The sequence below is a fragment of the Chiloscyllium plagiosum genome, unplaced genomic scaffold (genome assembly GCF_037043375.1).
Source record: "Chiloscyllium plagiosum isolate Xiang-an unplaced genomic scaffold, Cpla_swu_hap1 HiC_scaffold_33, whole genome shotgun sequence".
Taxonomy (NCBI): domain Eukaryota; kingdom Metazoa; phylum Chordata; class Chondrichthyes; order Orectolobiformes; family Hemiscylliidae; genus Chiloscyllium; species Chiloscyllium plagiosum.
In genome coordinates this window covers 12,001,285-12,018,893 of record NW_028270171.1, presented here as the reverse complement: position 1 = coordinate 12,018,893, position 17,609 = coordinate 12,001,285, and the positions used below count along the sequence as shown (strand labels likewise).

At 42.1% G+C, this 17,609-nt stretch overlaps 1 protein-coding gene and 2 long non-coding RNA genes across 3 annotated transcripts in view; 2 read left to right on the top strand and 1 right to left on the bottom strand.

Annotated features, from left to right (window-relative positions):
* LOC122542209 (tumor protein p53-inducible protein 11-like) overlaps nt 1-17,609 on the top strand; it is a 112,459-nt gene that overhangs the window by 44,837 nt on the left and 50,013 nt on the right. The window lies entirely within an intron of this gene.
* LOC148141209 (uncharacterized) overlaps nt 1-17,609 on the top strand; it is a 239,297-nt gene that overhangs the window by 209,881 nt on the left and 11,807 nt on the right. The window lies entirely within an intron of this gene.
* Nucleotides 2,143-16,324, bottom strand: LOC148141210 (uncharacterized). The gene is made up of 2 exons (XR_015752558.1): nt 16,047-16,324; nt 2,143-7,177 (listed from the first exon to the last, which is right to left on the bottom strand). It is a non-coding gene; the product is annotated as an uncharacterized LOC148141210 (long non-coding RNA).

Sequence of the window (17,609 nt, the reverse complement as noted above, 5' to 3'; positions counted from 1 at the left end):
TCTGGCTTCCTTACCTGGTCTGGCCTACACATGACTCCAGATCCAGATCTGAGAGCCACTCAGTTCAAGGGCAATTAGGGATGGGTAATGAATGCCTGTCTTGCCAGCAACGCCCGCATTCCATAAAGATTTTTTTCTTCAAAACTTCCCCTGCTAATTGATTTGCTCCTGCTCAATCAGACACAAAGGGGTTTAATGGCTCAGGAATTTCAACTTGTCATCTGAGTGTGGGACTGAACATCAGCTATTGGCCGTCCAGGACCAAAACTACCGTCCGTCCCCTGATCACATTTCTATTGTTCTCCTGAGGGTGACCACGTTTCAAAATTACTTGATGTTTGTGAAATGCTGGGGTTGTGAAAGATATATTATGAATGTAAGTTCCTTTCTGATTATATTTCTTTTGAATATTGACAACTTTCGATAACGGACATTTCATCCAAGACCACCAGGATTTGTCAAGTTGGAAGTCTACCCCTCAGATTCTTAGCCCTGCGGAAAATCAATGTCACTGGGGGAGGAGATGGTGGACTGGGAATGGAGGTGGGAGAAAGGTGCTGTGGAGGAATGGATTGATTTGCCAAGTGCAGGGTGGGCAGGAGCTGTCTAAAATTATTTTAAGAAGGACAACTGAGTCGATGAAGATCATGCACAAACGGATGCTGCAGAGAGATAATGTGGGGCACAGTGCGAGGTCATGAGTCTGTGCTGAAAACTTACAAAAACGACTAGTACCAGATTTCAGATCAAGAGAGCAACCAGTTCTGTCATCACACCCCGTTCAAATCCAGATCCAAACTAGTTATTTCATAATTTGCCAGGACAGACTCATAGCCCCACATTGTCTCTCTCTGTCAATACATCTCGATCTCAACTTGTGCTCATCCACACAGGTATTTTTTTCCCCTCTGGAAACTTTTGGAAGGTTTTCATTCTGCCTGTAGTTCTAGATCCAATCTCAAGGGGGACAATGTCACTCATTTAAATCACAAACAGCTGTTTGTCACATTGCCCTTTGGGAAGGGATTTCCAGGATTTTGATGACCCAGTGACACTGAAGGAATAGTGATACATTTCTGAGTCAAGATGCTGAGTGGTTTGGAGGTGAACTTAGAGGATTGTGTTTCCATGTATCTGCTGCCTTTGTTCTTTGAGATTGTAGAGGTTGCAGGTTTAGAAGGGGCTGTGGAAGTAACCTGAATGAGCCACTGCATCTTGTAGAACGGACAGACCACTCCCACTGTGACTTCTTGGAGGTGGTGAATGGACAGATGGTTGCACTGTGGAATCTTGCTGTTCACAGAATTGGCCACATCCCTTCCTCCAATACAACAGTGACTTGCCTTTGAAAGTGATTGATTGTCTATAAATCATTTTGGGATGTATTGAATATTGTGTAAGGTCATGGTTCTGAAGGGAAGTCGATAAAGAGTGGAGATGGAAAAAGCACAGCAGCTGAACCAGCATCAGAGGAGCCCGGGGGAGTTGGCCCCTACCTGACCTGCTGTACTTTCTCCAGCTCCACACTTTATCGACTCTGATTTTCCAGCATCTGCAGTGCTAACTATTTCCAATGGGTTCTGAAGGGGTTAATGTTCGAGTTACACTGGCTCCACCCATTTTCCTGAGCTCTCTCACAATCTGTGGGTGGAGACAAGGAGTTTGACTTGTGCCATTGGAAGGAGCAGGTGTATCAGTAGCAGCTCCCTAAGGTACCAGTCATTATACCTAGCCAAATATAATTGTACTTTTGCTATCATATAACCTTCTTGTTATCTCTCAGAACAACCCTTCAATACCGCGGTATATCCTTTACCACTAATCCATAGATAGACCCAAGATAAAGCAAAGACAAATGAGGATTGTTGGCAGTGAATGATCTCTGACAACACTCACCCAGTGCCACAGATTGATTCAGGTGGCAAATGTTACAAGGTACCAGAAGTGGTCATCTGGGAAAATATCATGCGGGGGATGTGAAAAGTGTGTGATAAATGCAAGCATCTTTACATGAGAAGTCAGTGGAATGTTCTGACATTCCCAAAAAGATTAATCGCGCGACTTTCATTGTGTCCAGTTCACTTCCTCTTCATCTCGTTCCCTCCAGAACTTTCCGTGATATCAGAAAAGTCTCACTCACAATTCATTTCAAATCTAAATCTTTATTTAAGTTCAGTCGATGACCCTGGAAATACACAGCACAGAAAAAGCCCAAACAGTCTTTGCTGGTGTTTTTTTGTTCCACAAGTTTCCTCCCAGGAAAGAGACGATGAGTTTTATTTTTCATTCCCAGCTTTCATCAATCATTCCTTTCCCAGATTCCCAGAGGCTCCTCCTCATCCATCCCTTGGACCAGCGTTCCCAGTTATCACACTGGTACAAGGGTTGGGAGAGAGGGAGCCAGGGTCGGGGTTATGACCTTTGTCTCACCAAGTGGTGCCAGGATTTTTTCAGCAGTTTTTCCCATCGGAAAGGGGACGGAAGGCTACGGGAAAGGTTGGGTCAGGGGTGGATTTGGATTGGAAATTTGCCATTACCAATGGACTCACAGGGCAGAAAGAGCCCCAAAGCCATTTGAAGTTGAACAACAGGCAGGGACCGTGTTCTGATGCTCCATTTACACAGTGAGCGCCAAGACTGGACTATGGGCTGCCCTTAGTGGACTCGAGCAGACCAGGTTACAGTGAGAGAATGGTTTAGTCACCAGGAGCTCACATTGATCATGTTAATCTTTCGATTCAGTATCTGCGACTAAGAGCTGGACGAAAGAGGGGCTGTGTGAACAAACACCCTCTACCCACCACAAACCTATTTATGTGATGGGTTTTCAATATGATTGCATCCGGCATCCCCTTTAAATAGTGACCACTCCCTGGGGACCCCCTGTGAATACTGCCACACTCCCCAAAACCCCTGTAAATACTGACACACTTCTCCCTGAACTCCTGTAAATACTGACACATTCCCCACGGACCCCCTGAAAATATTGACACATTGCCCCAGGATCCCTTGTCAATGCTGACACTCAGGAAAAATTAAGGTGCTCTCCTGGTTTGTGAAAACTTTGTTGTGCAGCTTTCATTGATCTGCTCTGCTATCTGGTGGTGTATATGCGGCATTACAGATTTACCATTGTGCTGCAGATTTATTCACTTTTGCTCATCTAAGGACCTCGTGTGGCGGTCAGCAGTAATGCAGGGTCGTAATTCCCAGGTTGACCTTAGCAAAATAAACATGAAAATAAGGATCTGAATGTTTTTAAAAAAACGTTTTCTTCTTCCGCCCAACTGATCTTTATCCCCTTCTGCGTCAATTAGCTGACCTGGTAATTTCAGCTTCTTCCGACCTCTGATATACGTTTAGATAAAGGGTTTGGTAGATTTAAAATCCGTATCTTTTATCAGAAAATGAGAGGGTAATTTTCCATGAACTATGATAAAACCATCAGCCAACAGATGGGAAACAAACTAACCAGTCACTTCTTGCTTTTTCTGGGATCTTGCTATGCACATAGTGGCCGCTGCACTAACCTGCAACGCGAAGATCACTCAACTTACTCACAGTATTTGTGAAGTCATGTAACAAACATCTCCCTGAAAGTCTTGCTAAATGTCCTGCTAAATTATTTTGCTCAAAATAACACAATGGAGGATGAACTGTCCCAGAATGCTTAGAAGCAGGGAATACCCTCCACTAAACCTACAGTCCCCATAGATTTAATAGAGGGCTTTCACCATCCCAATGCATGATGGGATGGCTTTACCTCCATAGCTATTGCCTGCTTTCTGTTAAACTCCAGTGAGCAGCAGCAAGAAAAATGCTTGTAAGTTCTACATAATTTCAATAAAAACAGATTTGTTTCAAAAGAAAAACGAGGATAGGAAAGAGAAACAGAAATAGAGAAGACCATGAAAATGAAAAGTTCACAATTTGATGATCAGTGACACCTGTGAGCCTTCCCCTATGTTTTGGTTTTTATCACTCTCTCAGGTGTTAAAATGTTACAAAGGAATTCATCCAAAATTGCCAATAGCTGTTGCTGGACACTGATTCTTCACAAACCTTTGCCCAGATATTGAATGTCACTTCCTTCCAAACTTCCACTTCTTTCCCAGGCTGGATAGCTTCTTGTCTCACAACTTACCAGCTCTCCTTTCAAATTACTAATTTCTCTATCTCCCTTCCCTCCCATGTGGTCACATTATTGCTATCTGTGGTCAGTTCTTTTACATCCTTGCTTGGTTCCTCCTTAGATCCAGAAAACTAGACCTACAGAACATGGATACAAAAAAATGAAAAAGACTAGTGGAATATAGTTACAGTTAAAAAGTATAGAAATATATAAGCATATGGTACTGAAGAAGGTCATTAGGACCGTCATATCTGTACGAACTCTCTCCAAGGGATATCCATTAATCCCAATTATCCCAGATATCTGCAATGTTTTGCCCTTCAAGCATTTATCCACTTCCTTTTATAAAGTTCTTTTTGAATCAAAGGAAAACAAAGGACTTTCTTCTTATTCTTTCATAGGATGTGAGCATCATTGGTTAGATCAGCATTTTTTCCCCATTTCTAAATACCCATAAATGGATTGGCTTCCTTTGTCAGTTCACAGAGCAGTCAATAGCCAACAACATGTGGGCCTGGAATCACATGCAGGCCAGACTAGGCAAGGATGGAAGATTTCCTTCCCTAACAGGCATTAGTGAGCCAGACGGATTTTTAAAATCACGGTTAATAGTTATCTCACTAGTACTGAGGCTAGCTTTCAATTTGAAATTTTTAAATTAATTTAATTTAAATCCATCAACTGCTACGTTGAGATTGCACCCAGGTCCCCAGAGCATTAGCCTGGGCCTCTGGATTAATTGCTCATAGAAATTACACAATGTCCTCATTCCTCAAATTTCATAATCAAACCTCATCTTGAGTATTTGTCTTCAGGAATGGGTACAATTGCAGATTCAGAATTGTACTGGTGCTGAAAAGGGTTAAATCAGGATGAGTCGATTGGTTAGGAGAGGCTTGCGATTGGTTAGGATGATCAAGTTGTAGTGTGTAAAGTGACTAAAACATTTCACAGGGTTGAGAGGTAGAAAGAGAAAAACGTGGAGAGATAGCTGGAGCAAGGCGGATTCAGGTGCAAATGTCAGGAGGTACTTCTTCAGTTCACACTTCACACCGAGGGGAAATCTGTAAATCTGTCCCCTCAGGTAACTGACGAGGCTGAAGCTCAAATGAAAATTCAAAACCTGAAGTCCTTAGACTTTTGTTTGTTGAGTGTTTAAGAGGTAAGGAAGCAAATGAAGGTGCATGGAGTTAGGATTTAATCTAATTAGAGGGTGCAACAGGCCCATGAGCTATGCTCTGACACGTCTGTATCATGAGAATCCTCCCTCATAGGGCTCACATTAATGTCCTTCAGGGAAGGAAACCACCATCCTTACCTGGTCTGATGCCCTTCATATTCTTAATTTCTTATCACAAATTAGTGAGAGAAAAATCACAACTGCAACAGCCACAGAAAGAAGCCGTTCAGCCCATTGTGTCTGTACTAGCTGTCTGAATGAGCATTTCAGTTAATGCCCTTTCCAGCATTCTGTCTGTAACTCTCACCATCTTCCCTTTAAAATAAGCATCGAGTTCACTTGTGAAAGCTTGCCCTCAGGCTCCTCATGTCTCTTTTGCTTTTTTTTAACCAATTGCTCCTAATCTGTACCCTCTCATTCTCAGTCTTTCATGAATGGGAGCAGTTTCTCTTTGTCTACTCTGTCCAAGGTGCTTTCTTCCTAACAGGAAGTCAGGTGTCACTTCACAGGAAGCAGCACTTTGCTCACAGTTCATTCTGGGAGACATCTGAATGGGTTATCAGATGCAGTTCAGAGCAGCACTGCCTGTAGGAACGGAAGGAGACCACTCAACCCCTCAATTCTAACCTACCATTCAATTACATCATGGCTTTTTTCCATCTCAACTTCATTGATTCACATTTGTCCCAAATATCTTGATTCCCTTGACCTATCAATACAAGACCTGAAAGTTCCAATTGTAGCCACAGTACCTATACTCTTCTCAGAAAGACAATTACTTTCACAATTCAACTCCTGGATGACATGGCTCTAGATTTATCACATTGTCTTTAGATAAAGAGAAGGGAGAACAAAAAGATTATGTATTAGGAAAAGGTGTAACATTGAGAGGGGCAGGTGAGATGGTAGCATTGTGACAACATCACTGGACTAGCAATCGTTATTCAAAAGGTATGGTTCAAATCCCACCACAGCAGCTGGTGGGACCTAATTTGAGTTATTAAATCAGGAATGAGAAGTTAGTCTTGGTGATGGGAACCTTGAAACGATCATCAAACCCCCCCCATGATTCATTAATGTCCTTCCAGGAAGGAAACTTGCCATCCTTACCTGGTCTGGCCTACATGTGACTCCAGACACACAGCAATGGGATTGGTTCCTAACCACACTCTGAAATGGTCAAGTAAGACACTCAGCTCAGAAGCAAATAAGGATATGCAACAAATTTTGTCCTTGCCATTAATATCCCTAATATTTAGAAATCCACTGATCACTGTCTTGAACATACTCAGTGACTCAGCCTCCACAGTCCTCTGTGGTAGACAATTATAAAGACAAATCACCCTTGGACTACAGATTTCCTTCTCATCTCAATCCTAAATCACCTCCCTCCTACTCTGAGGCTCTATCTCCTTATTCCAGACTCCCTACCTGGCCATGGGAAACATCTATCCTGCATCTCTAACCTGTTGAGCCCTGTAAGAATTTTGTTTCAAAGAGATCACCGTTCATTCTTCTAAATCCTGGAGGACACAGGTCCATTCTCCCCAATCTCTCAAAGGTGGTGATGATGAAGAGAGAGAGAAAAAGAGAGAGAGAGAGAGAGAGAAAGAGAGAGAGACAGAGAGAGAGAGAGAAAGAGCTGATGGAAGGTACAGGTGACAGGAGATTCCATGACCAATTGAACCGACCAATTTGTGTATTCTAACCAGGACCAAGGCAAGAGTTAGAATATTCCTGGCAAATGGGAAAAAGATTCAGATCAGGAATCCGGCAATTTTTGCGACCACTCAGGATTACTCCAACATCCGATCAGCATCACAAGTAGCTGCAATGTCCTGAGGTCTCTCCAGAATGCAGCAGCTCTATAAAAAGATAATTAAAACAAATATGAGAGATTTTGTTTTAAATGTGAAAATTTCAGTTCCGGTATTAAGCCAGTGAATGAAAACAATGTCCAGTTCTTCCTCCATGGAAGTGGCTCAATCTTCAGAGGGTTTTCTGCATGAGTGTTTTTTGACGCTCCTGAATGAGTAACTAAAAGACTGGGTTGATTTTAAGGTTGCCAATCCTCCCAGATTGCCCTGGACTCTCTGGGACACTGGTATCAACAGACTGGGAGAAAAAGAATCATGTCATTGAAAACAAAGAATTGCACTTTGTTTTTCGATTGTTTTTGGAACACTTCTTTATTAGCTACATAATTTTGGGAAAGAGGGAAGAAGATAAGGTAGATAGCTGACATCTTTTCCCCAGGTAGGGGAGTCTACAAGTAGATGGCATAGGTTTAAGATGAGAGCGGAGTGATACAAAAGGTCCAGGGGGCATTTTTTTCACACAGAGAGTGGTGAATGTCTGGAACAGGCTGCCAGAAATAGTGGTACAGACAAGTATAATTTCAAAATTTAAGAAATATTTAGACAGGTACTTGGATGGGATAGATATGGAGGGATATGGACCAAATGCAGGCAAATGGGACAAGATTAAATGAAGAAAACTGGGTGGCATGGAAAAGTTGGGCCAAAGGGTCTGTTTCCATGCTGTAGCCCTCTATGACTCTAAAAGGCTTGGATGGTCCGAGCCAGGACTCAGGTCCAGGTAGAGTTAGCAATGCAAATCAGATTTGTGATAGGTCAGCTAATTCATTTGCTGAACAAAGAAATATACAGTCAAAAGTTTTGTTTTGCACTCATCAGGACAGTCGCAAGAATAACAAATTTCAAATGGAATGATAACTGATATTACATGAGAATTATTCCTTTGAAATTTGACATTCTTGCACCTTTGAAATTTGGCATCATAACACTTAGCCAAACAAAACTGAAAGAGTAATTCATACGTGTGCACAGAATAGAACTGAGCTTAAGTGTTGCTGAGAAACAGAGATGCGCTGATGAACTTATCAGCACAGAAGCAAGAATGCCAAATTTCAGGGACTATAAATTATTGTTCCCTTTCAGTATTTTTGCATCTACTGATGAGTCCAAAATGAAAAGCTTCATTTGTATATCTCTTTTTTTCAGCAATACTGAAGCTCTGTACTATTCTGTGAGTATTTATGAATTATTCTTTCAATTTTTTTTTGTAAAAAGCAACATTCCTCAATTTTGCTTTTTTAGGAAATTAATGTTCAACAACTCATTAACTATTATGTATTCTGTTTTATATCCATTGATTACTGGTCATATTCTGTACATAATTTACAAATGGTCACATTTTACATGATAATTAATCATGTAAATCAAAACGATTATAATGAGCTGCAAAGTCCATTTGATTGATTATGGTTATTACATTTTATTTCATTAAATAATGCTCACAGAGTTTACTTCATTTTGATCCAAATCCAATTTGTGAATCCAAATGCATTAATTATTGGTCATTATATTTATGTAGTTATTGATCAATATTTTATACAGATTTTATTGCCATTATATTTTCTATAATGCAGTTATAGATCAGAGCTTTTGCATTATTTAAATATTAGTTATTTTCTATGGACATCTTTGGCTAGGCCAGAATTTATTGTCCAAACTTTATTGCCCAGAGGATAGTTAAGAATCAGCAACATTGCTGTGGGTCTGGAGTCACATGAAGGGCAGATTGAGTAAGGACAATAGATTTCCTTCCCTAAAAGACATTAGTTGGGTTTTACAAGAATCCCACAGTGGTTACATGGTTACCATTAAGCCAACAATCTTCTTACCAATTCCGACTTTTAGTGAATCCAAATTTCACCTTGTGTTAAATCCCCAGACATTGGCCTGGTCTCTGGATGTGACTAGTTGCCTGACATACTCATTTCACCACCATCTCTCCTAAATTGGCTTCTCTCACTAATTGTATAGTTTTGCATGTGAATTCTATATCATTAGATCTGAAATATTGGAAATGCTATCAATCAATATGATATTGTGCTTAGTCCCATCACAGTAGTTCCTGTCAGTAGTTCCAAATCAGGTTGGCCCATTTTATAAAACAAGTGTAACCAATCCATTTGCCAACCACTGGGACCTCAGCTCTGACTATTCTGAACCTTGAGCAACTGCTCTCAATCTGAAAGCCTTACATTAGTGGCTAAGAGCTCAAGGTATCTGAGTCTTTTTTATTCATTGGCGGGCAACACTAAATTGTCCTTGAGATAGGGGTAACTTTGGCAGATATTGGTGTAGTGGTAATGTCACTTGACTACAAAGCCTAGAGGACTGGGCTACTATTCAGGTGACATGGGTTTGAATCTCACCAGGAGAGCTGGTGACATTTAAATTCAAGTAACAACCTTGGAATAACTGTGACTATGGCAACTGTCATTGATTGTTGTAAAAATCCATTTGATTTATTAATGTCCTTGAGGAAAGGAAACCTCCCATTTTGACCTAATGAGGCCTACATGTCACTCCAGATCCATAGAAACATTTGTGACTCTTAAATGTCTTCTGAAATTATCCAGCAAGCCAATCAGATCAAGGGAAATTAGAGACAGTAAAGGTTGGCCTAGCCACACATGCCACAGTCAAATAAAGGAAAAGCTGCCTTCCTGAATACAACTTAGCAGTTTCCGCTCCAGAAGATACATGGCACATGTAGGCTAGACCAGGTAAGGATGGCAAATTTCTTTCCCATTAGTGAACTAGATAGGATTTCTATGACACACACAACCTTACGTTCACTCAACCAGTGAATATTTAGTGTCACTGTCCAGTGAAGCACAGGATCCCCACATCTGAGTCATTGTATAGGCCACTTCTTCCACCTCAGCAATGCAAATATAGCTCCTGGTCAAGAGGCAATTTGACTGCAAGGACAACACATTTGAATCCAATCCTGAACTGAGTGTTCACATATATAACTTATTTTGAACACCATGAATAAGCGTGATTCTATTTGTGTCTCTCTCTTTACCCTGGGGAGCTGATCCTACACGTGGTCCTATCTAGCCCACTGCAGGCTGAGATCAATCAGCCCCACAGAAGCTGAAAACCAGTCCAAACCAGCTCACATGTTTGCAGGTGAAGAGATCTTTGAAGAGTACGTATTGAGAGGGTAATTAGAAAGCAATGTGGGATCTTGGGCTTTCTATATAGAGACCAATGCATAAAAGCAGTGAGGTTATGTTGAACCATTATAATAGTCTGGTAAGACGAGAAGATGGAGGAGCAGAAACAGTCCATTCAGCCCATTGAGGCTACTCTGCCATTGATGGTAGCTTGGCTGATCTGATTAACTTAGCTCCACTTTCCTGCCTAATCCCATAATTGGATTTTCTTACAGATTAAAAACCTGTCTATCTCAGCCTTGAAAATGCTTACTAACCCACCTTCTACATTAACAATTCCATGGATTCACTACCATTCGACAGAAGGATTTCCTCCTCATCTCTGTCTTAAATGAGTGAGCCCTTGCACTGAGATTAAGCTGCCAGAGGATGTGGTGGAGGCTAGTACAATTGCAATATTTAAGAGGCATTTGGATGGGTATATGAATAGGAAGGGATATGGGCCGGGTGCTGGCAGGTGGGACTAGATTGGGTTGGGATATCTGGTCAGCATGGCCAGGTTGGACCACAGGGTCTGCTTTCATGCTGTACATCTCTATGACTCTATGACTATGACACTGGACCTAGACTCTCCCATAAGGGGAAGCAATCTCTCTGCTTCTTTCTTGTCAAGCTTCACTACTTTTTTTAAAATTCATTAGATTTTGGCATTACCCAGGGCACAGTTATGAATCACATAGGCCTGACTGGGTAAGGACAGCAAATTTCTTTCCCTGGAGGGCATTAGTGAACCAGATGGGCTTTTAACAACAACTTACAGTGGTTGCATTGTCACCATTAGGCTAATGTTTTAAATGTCTGATTTTTATTGAATTCAAATTTCACCAACTGTGGGATTTGAATCCACATTAGCAAAGCATGAGCCTGGGCCTCTGGTTTACTATTCCAATGACAATATTGTTCGGTCACCACCTCCTCATGAATCTTGTAGGTTTCAATAAGATTGCCTCTGATTTTTCTAACCTCTGTTGAGTGCAGGCCCAATCTACATAACCTCTTCTTATAAGGAAACCCTATCTTACCCAGGACCAACCTAATGAACCTTCACTGGGCTGCCTCCAAAGCCAATATATATTTCAGTAGATAAAGAACCAAAACTGTTCACTGTATTCTAGGCACGATCTAAATAGCACCTTGCATAATTTTAGCGAGGTCTCTCTATTGGTGTATTTCATTCCTTTGAAATAAATGACACTCCATTTGCTTCCCTATTATCTGTTGAACGTAGATACTTGATTTTTGTGCAAGGACCCCTCCTTTGATACAGCTTTCTGCTGTCTTTCCATATTTAAATAATATTTAGTTTCTCCATTTTGCTGCTCTCCTCACATTATATTCTATCTGCCAAGTTTGTTTTTGCTCAGTCACATAATCTATCTCTATCTTTTATTACGTTTTTGTGTCATTGTCACCACTTGTCTTCCCATTTCATTTTATTTTTCTAAGTGCTCAACTATTGCATTCTTTATAATAGGCTCTATCACTTTCCCGGTTACAGAAGTTAGTCTAACTGCCCTAAGTTCTTGTCTCTTTCCCTTTTTAACTAAGGGTGTTACATTGGCAGTTTTCCAATCCATTGGAACTTTTCCACAATCTAAGTTTTCTTGGAAGATTACCACCAGTGCATCCATAATCCCTGTAAGTATTTATTTTACATTCCTGGGATGTAATATCCAATTTCCAAGCCAATAACTAGAGTATTGTGTCCAGTTCTGTTCACCACTCATTAAGAAGGTTGCGAGGTTCACTGAGAACAGTAACAGAGATGGAGGGTTTTAGTGACAAGGTTATATGGAGAAGATCAGGGTTGTTTTCCTTGGACCTAAAAAGATTGAGGAGAGGTCTAAAGATTTAATAAGATTCCCTCAGGTTCAGATAAAAGGACAAGGAAAACCTCTTCTCATTAGCTAGTTGTCCAAGCATTAGGAGACACAGATTTAAGGGTTTGGACAGGAGATGCAGGGGTGAGTTAAGAACGAACATATTTAACGCAATCTAAATAATGACCTGGACTGGCTGCCAAAGAGGGTGGTGGAAGTTGATACAATCGACAATTTGAAATGGAAGTTGGAAAGGCATTTGAGGGAAATTAACTTCTGACTTATGGAGATAGAACAGGAGAAATAGGACTGACTGAATTGCTCTACAGAGAGAGAGCTGAAATGAATTTGTGGCCTCTCTGTGTCCATAATTAGTCGATTACATTTTTATTTGCAAACTAAAAGTTAGTTGGTCCAGAAAATAACTTTGGAATATCAAACAGTTGCCTGAACATCCGTGGGCTTCAGTTCACAGAATTACTGGAGTGTTACAGCACAGTAGTCGGTCATTGTGCCTACATTGGTGCTAGGGGGAGAGAACCAATCTTCTCTGCCTTTCCCCATATCGTTGCATGCCATTTCTATCTAAATAATCATCTAATGTTCCCTTGAATGCTTCAGTTATGCCCACAGTTCCATGCAGTGTATTCCATGACAACACTATTGTTCTTTGACCAGTGAATTCCTCATCCTGCTACATTTCTCCTTGAGGAGAGTGTGCACCATTTTATTGACACTGAGAAAAGAGCTACATGGACTGAGAAACCCACAGAACTGGGAACTCCAACTAAACCAGCCACCAAGGAAGCCTAGGGGTGGGGTACATCACATGATTGAGGGTCAGCTGAAGCCCCTGCATGGTCAGAGGTTACACAGAGCCATCAGGGAACTGAAAATCGGGAGAACAAGATCAAAACCTGCATGCTCCCCTCCAACCCACTCACCATCCTGACCTGGAATTCCCTCCCTTACACAATCCATGGGTCTGCCTACAGCACATGGACTGCAGCGGTTAAAGAAGGCAGCTCACCACTACCTTCTCAAGGGGCAACTAGGGACGGGCAATAAATATTGGGCCCAGTCAGCAAAGCCTGTGCCCCAGAAGTAAATTTACAAAAACCCTCATCAACCAAAGGCCCAACTCAACCTTGAACATATTCAATGAGCCAGTCACCGCTGCTCAAAATCAATGATCCTCAGAGAAAAAAAGATATCTACTCACCTTCGTATTAAATGGGAAGCACTTTATTTTGATACTATGGCCCTAGTTCTAGACTACCTCATGAGGGGTATCGACTTCTCAATATCTCCGCTATCAAGGCCTCTCAGAACCTTCTATGTTTCATTAAGATCAGCTTTCATTCTTCTAAACTCCACGGAGCATTGGACCAATCCGCTCAACCTTTCCTCATCACTCCAGGAATTAGCTGAGTGACCTTTCTCTGAACTGCCTCCAATACATGGCTATACCTCGCTACATAAAATCAAACCTAATCTGGAGATGTGACCAAACCCCTTTCTCTGTCCTCCCCTCCCGGTGGCAGGGACAGTGTGCAGCCCAGCTGGGTTCAGAACCAGGAGCAGCCTCTAAAATGTGTTGTTTGATTGAGGGTCTGAATAGAACTTTTTCAATCTCCTGTCAGGCAGTTGGTTGGCTGATTTGCAATGCAGAGTGACGTCAATGGTGTGGGTTCAATTCCTGTACTGGCTGAAATCACTATGTAGATTCTAATTCTTGACATCATCTCTTGCCTGAGGTGTGGTTAGAATTCACCATCCAGTGTCCCCCCGCAATGATAGAACAAGTCTAGGGTAGGAGCTGCTGCTACTAATCTCATCAGGGGATCTGCTAACAGGGTCAGTCTTGCTCCATGAAGTCATACAGCATGGAAACACACCCTTCGGTCCAACTCATCCATGCCAACTGGTATCCAAAACTGAATCAGGTCCATTTGCCTGCGTTTGACCATTTTCCCTCTAAACCCTTCCTATCTATGCACCTGTCCAAATGTCTTTTGAAAGTTGTAACTGTACCCACCTCTGCCACTTAACACACTATAGCTGAAACAGACTTTGCCTCTTGTTTTTTTCTGACCTATGGTTACAGTCCAGAAGTGTGGTGTTGGAAAATGCACAGCAGGTCAGGCAGCAACCGAGTGGCAGGAGAGTCGACGTTTTGGGAGTCAGGAATTAACCCTTCATCACTTTCCTGATGAAGGGCTAATGCCAAAACCTCGATTCTCCTTCTCCTCAGATGCTGCCTGGTCTGCTGTGCTGTTCCAGCACCACACTTTTCAACTCGGAGTCTCCAGCATGTGCAGTCTTCCCTTTTTCCTGACCTAAGGCTATGCTGTGTATAGCTGTGTTGTAACTTTTTTTACTTCATTTCTCTGTTCAGTACCTAATGACTGTACCTCGGTGCTCTATACCCAAGGTGGCCCCATGTGGTGGTCACACTGTTATACTGTAACTAATCTTGTAACTTAAAAAGCTGCACCTAGGTACCATTAGGTGATGACTTTTAACATTTTCACTGCACTCATTTGAGTTCATGTGACAATAAAGCTAATTCAATTCAAGAAATTGCTGGAGAAACTCAGCAGGTCTGGCAGCATCTGTGGGGAGAAAATAGAGTCAACAGAAGAAGTGTGACCAAACTCAAAATGTTAATTCTGCTTTCTCACTCCTCAAATACTGCCACCCCTGTTGTGTTTCCCCAGCAATTGTTGTTTTTATTTCAGATCTCCAGCACTATTTGCTTCACTTAACCCCTGTGTGGCTCGTCTGGAACCACCCGATCCAATTATACCCAGGTCCACCCTTCTTCCTGCTGCCCTTGGCTACAAGAAATCTCTAGGAGAAAGTGAGGACTGCAGATGCTGGAGATCAGGGTCGAGAGTGTGGCGCTGGGAAAGCACAGCCGGTCAGGTAGCATCCAAGGGGCAGGAGAATCGACGTTTCAGGCAAAAACCCTTCATCAGGAAATAGCCGTTCCTGATGAAGGGCTTATGCCCGAAACGTCGACTCTCCTGCTCCTCGGATGCTGCCTGACCTGCTGTGCTTTTCCAGCACCACACTCTTTGATACAAAGATACGAGAAATATACAAAAATTGATACAAGGAATCTCTGCCATTGTTCAGCTTTGGTCAAATAGTCAAAATATTGACTTTGCCCCCCCCCCCCCCATTCCATCTCAAGAGTTTTTTTTCTAACTTCAAGTACCCCTCTCCACCTGTCTTTTGTCTGTCTGTTGAGCTCGTGTCTTAACATCTGTATTACAAAGACTTCTACTTTCTCCCACTTGTTATTTTCTCTATTTACTGCTCTTATTTCTGAGGCAGGCTAGCAAATAACATCTTGTGAGATTCTATTCTTGCCATTAGTTTGAGTCCTTCCTCTTGTCAATGTCTCCAAGAAACTGCAGCCAGCCAAAGTGCAGGAATAAATCTCAAGTTAGCAAAAACCGTACAATCAAGTTCCAACTTTTCAACGATGAACACCTTCATCTGAATGATTGGAGCCTTCAAAGTTCCTCATGCTAAACTCTGAAAGTGCCTTGCAAGTTGCCTTGTTTAAATCAAATTGTGGGACTTTAAAAAAAATAAGAAAACATCTGGCCTTAAATTTCTCACAAGGTTTCAAAACAAAACAAGCTCTTGTGTCAGTTCAAAGAGCATTTCTCCCTCCCCAACCAGCTCTCCCTCAGAAATTGCTGAAGGAGCTTAGCAGATCTGGCAGCATCTGTGGAGAGAAATCAGAGTTAACGTTTCGGGTCCAGTGACCCTTCCTCAGAACTAAATGTACCGGGATCTGATTTATCCTATCATTGTATTTAGAGAAAAAAAAAGCCTTATTACCTGAGCCTGGGGTTTTGCTGCAAGTTTGCCCGCTGATGTAAAGGGGTTGTTCTTCTAAAAAAAAAGTCTCAGCTTTATCCACGCCAAGAGGTTGAGGTAGGAGACATCTCTTATAGATATATTTTTAAAAGACGCAGCGAGAAAACGAGTAAGACTCGGTGGTAAAGAGCGAGTAAGAGGGAGATGTCAGGATGCGGTACACTTGAGCGCTTCCTGCCTTCAGCGCCCGAGAAAGGAAAGGGGAAGAAACACAAATCCGGCTCAGAGCTGTGGGCAGATGTTTATTCTGAAAAACAGAGAAAAAAAGTACAGGCACACAAGCTGTTCCGCGCTAAAAACAGGAAACCTCTCGGGTCGCACAGGGGTCACCCTTTCCTAATCTAATTAAAATCACTGTTCAACGCTCTGCTGTCCTGAAGTGGCTGTGTCGTCCAGGTTCCTTTCCCCCCACCCTGTCACTGAAATGTACTTTGCCGTTTTTGAGATTAAATTTAATATAAAAAAAACATTTGCTTTTCTTTCACTGGCAAAGCCAGAAATTGTAGCCCTATCCCCAATTACTCTTTGCATTGCCTCTCTTGGTCAGCCCTTTTGTCCCTTCTTACAGTGGCTCTGGAGTCACATGTAGGCCAGAGCTGGGACGGATGGCAGATTTCTTTCCCCAAAGGGCATTCCTGAAACAGTTTTTGAAAAAAAAATTAATTCCTATATCAACCTATCAAGAGGGGGTATGATAGCCTAGTAGTGTTACCACTGGACTATTCATCCAGAGAAAAAAAACGTAAGAACTACGGCTATTAGAAACCAAAAACCAAAACAGGAATTGCTGGAAAAGTTCAGCAGGTCTAGCAACATCTGTGGAGAGAAATCAGAGTTAACATTTCAGGTCGAGTAACCCTTCCTCGGGGCGGCTCAGTGGCTAGCACTGCTGTCTCACAGCACCAGGGACCCGGGTTTGATTCTGTGGGGAGTTTGCACATTCTCCCTGTGTCTGCGTGGGTTTCCTCCCACAGTCCAAAGATGTGCAGGTCAGGTGAATTGGCCATGCTAGATTGCCAGTAGTATTAGGTGCGTCAGTCAGGGGTAAATATGGGGTAGGGGAATGGGTCTGAGTGGGTTACTCTTTGAAGGGTCGGTGTGGACTTGCTGGGCCGAAGGGCCTGTTTCTCTACTGTAGGGATTCTAATCTATTAATTCAGTGACTCTGGTAATGTCTGGGGTCTTGGATTTGAATCCTGTGTTTGCAGATGGTGGAATTTAAATTCAATAAAAGTCTGTAATTAAGTGTCTAATTGTGACGTGACAGTATTGTCATGTGGCGGCTGTACAGGATGTTGGTTAGGCCACTTTTGGAATATTGCGTGCAATTCTGGTCTCCTTCCTATAGGAAGGCTGTTGTGAAACTTGAAAGGGTTCAGAAAAGATTTACAAGGATGTTGCCAGGGTTGGAGGATTTGAGCTATAGGGAGAGGTTGAATAGGCTGGGGCTGTTTTCCCTGGAGCATCAGAGGCTGAGGGGTGACCTTATAGAGGTTTATAAAATTATGAGGGGATGGATAGAAT